Source organism: Fundulus heteroclitus, chromosome 16 (genome assembly GCF_011125445.2).
Source record: "Fundulus heteroclitus isolate FHET01 chromosome 16, MU-UCD_Fhet_4.1, whole genome shotgun sequence".
NCBI classification, from domain to species: domain Eukaryota; kingdom Metazoa; phylum Chordata; class Actinopteri; order Cyprinodontiformes; family Fundulidae; genus Fundulus; species Fundulus heteroclitus.
The window spans coordinates 11017287-11019943 of record NC_046376.1 but is presented as its reverse complement, the minus strand read 5'-3'; the positions used below and the strand labels follow the sequence as shown (position 1 = coordinate 11019943).

Genomic DNA, 2657 nt, shown 5'->3' with positions numbered 1-2657 from the left:
CGCATTAACGCTGGTTAGGTGGAGCTTGTCTTTAAAAGACTTTTAGGGAAACTTTTTTTATGGCAGGTTGTTGTACGACATTATCTAACCACACCTTGTTTTAACTTTTAGACGTCGCCATAGTTGTTAGAAATGTATTAATTTAATCATTTCAATGATGAGAACTATAATAACTGATATGTAAAGTACTTTTCCTATTTGTAAAAGTTATATTTTCAAAATCTCCACGTTTGAAATAGTAGTTTTACTTCAAGATCTCAATGTTTGGAGCAAAAACTATGTTTAAAATTTCTGTTTTGCAGCTGTAAGTATGCCAGTTCTTGACAAAAATATAATTTTAGATATTCAGAAAGACGCAATAGATGGTTAAGTTGCAGTTGGTAAAATGCTGCTTTCTCATTTATGCAGATACACATCAATATGGGCCAATAATTTTGACCTCTGTTTCACAAACGCTCAGCTTACAGACATTTAGAGATGATAATATGCCATCCATTTACAAAACTCTTTTGTAGAAATGTGCTGTGATGCTGATTTTGATCTTAATTGGTGTTTAAGCATTTTAATATTGGACTCTCCTGATAACATTTGCACTTCAGGTTGAAGGGTTGACATTTAAATTTAATAAGAAAACACACTTTTTGTGAAACGACATTATTTTTTTTTACGTTTTACAGGTATAATCGAGAAATTCGGAAATATTTAAAACTTTATTGTTGATGTTTAAATATAGAGTGCTATCACAATACAATCTCATCCAAACATTGTATGCGTTTTTCCTTATCAATTTTAGATTTTATTTTAGATGGTCAGACTTTTAATCTTTTAAAGTGGATCTTCAGGTTATTTGATGTTTCCTTTAATGTCCACCATGTTTGTTGAAATTTTATTTTGGTGTTGCACAAGTCACCAGTTAAATATGTCATATGAAGGAGGATTAGGAAGAACTGATATCTAGATCTTAAAGAGTTAAATACGTGAATTGGAAACTGACCCAATTTGTCCTGGGAAAATACTCTTTCAGATTTCTAAAATCTTTATTACGCAATGAACAAATTCCAGTTTATACGTCCGTTTTGATTGGAAAAAACAAGTCCACTATTGTGTGCTAAAAGGCCTTGCCATACTTAACTAACCTTCCCTCCCACGGGTCTTGCGTAAAGTGCGCCCCGGATGCTCACCGGCTGCGTGAGAAAGCTACAGTTAGGCAGGAAACACGCAGTTATCGCAAGGTGGTGCACTGGAGCTGCGAAACGCTGGAGTTTTTCCATTTTGGGTGAAGAAGAGTTATTAAAGTCAAATATTTCGAAACTTGGACTAAAAGTAAGCTAACTCTAAATGTAACTCGAGTGACATTGTTCAAACATTAAGTAAATTTCCAGACGTTTTTGGCGTGGACTAACGATAGTTTTCCTCAACTAAAGATAAACTTTACCCTTTGTCTTCTTATTTATTTTTTTAATTTACTGTTGTGTTTTTAAAAATCCAGACTTCATTTTTTTTAATTTTGGTTAGTTTGTGTCTCTCTGCGCTGTTGGCGCAGGTGGAACTAATTACCACGACCCAGAGAGGTGAATAGCTATTCACGATAACGTTTTTTTTTTATAGGATTTATAGACTTTTAGTTGTTTCTAAGGATGAAAAAAAGTTTGTCTAAGGTTTACTTATCTATTTGAATTTGGTTAAAATAATTTCCTTCTTGTTCTTTGCAGAGCTGAGTGAGCAAGTGGGCAATCATGTGCTAAATTGGTAAGATTATTATTATTTTCTTTTACATGTTCTTTGTTTTTCTAGGCAGATTTTATGAATTTGTTCGAAACAGGCCCATGTCCTGACCAAAAGAAAAGAAAAAGTGCCTGACCTCGTAAATATTTTTTTTTGTCTCTGCTTCAGTTTTGTTGACCCTCTTAAATATTTCAGATCATCAGACATATTTTAATATCAGGCAAAGACAGACCCTGGGACTGGGATTTTCAAATCATGGACTTTATTATGGAAGAAAATAATCTATCCAAACCATCCTGGGTTTACGCAAAAATATAATTGCTACCAAATCATGAACTAACTGTAATTACCCACATTGTTTTTGGTTCTGTCACTATTCTCACTCCAGCCACATTACTAACAGACCTGTGAAATCAGAAAACCAGTTAAAAGGAACACGCCTGACAACATGAAGCCGGGTAAAATAAAAAATGGCAGCACGTGACGTCTTGTTATGAAGAAATTCATGAACAAAGTAATTGCTACCTGTCTCATCTGGAAAGTGTTACAAAACCATTTATAATGCTTTGGGACTCCAGTGAACCACGGTGAAAGTCATTATCCTCAACTGGAGGAAAAAAAAAAGTAAATCCTGACCCTTCCTCTGAGTGGCCGACCTACCAACAGAACATTAAATACAAAATTAAAAGTACATCAAAAACTCCTTCAGGCGCTCACAAAAACACAAGAACCAAGTGTGGTAGTTCTCACTGCAGTTAATATCAGTGTTCACGATTAAACAATGAGAAAGATACCGGGCAACAATAACACAGGAGAGTTCCACAGTGGAAAGCACTGCTGGTTAAAAAGAACACAAAGGCCTTTTGCACATTTGTCAAAAACATCTTCATGACCCCCAATACATTTGGCGAAATGTTCCATGACATTTTGTA

The 2657-nt window shown here is 34.7% G+C and overlaps 1 long non-coding RNA gene across 3 annotated transcripts in view; it reads left to right on the top strand.

The window, feature by feature from the left end:
• Positions 1-1091: 1091 nt before the first annotated feature.
• LOC110366759 overlaps positions 1092-2657 on the top strand; it is a 72287-nt gene continuing 70721 nt past the window's right edge. For all 3 annotated transcript variants that reach the window (XR_004932905.1, XR_004932907.1, XR_004932906.1), the window contains exons 1-2: positions 1092-1323; positions 1713-1749. This is a non-coding gene — a long non-coding RNA (uncharacterized LOC110366759). The remainder of the gene's footprint in view (positions 1324-1712; positions 1750-2657) is intronic.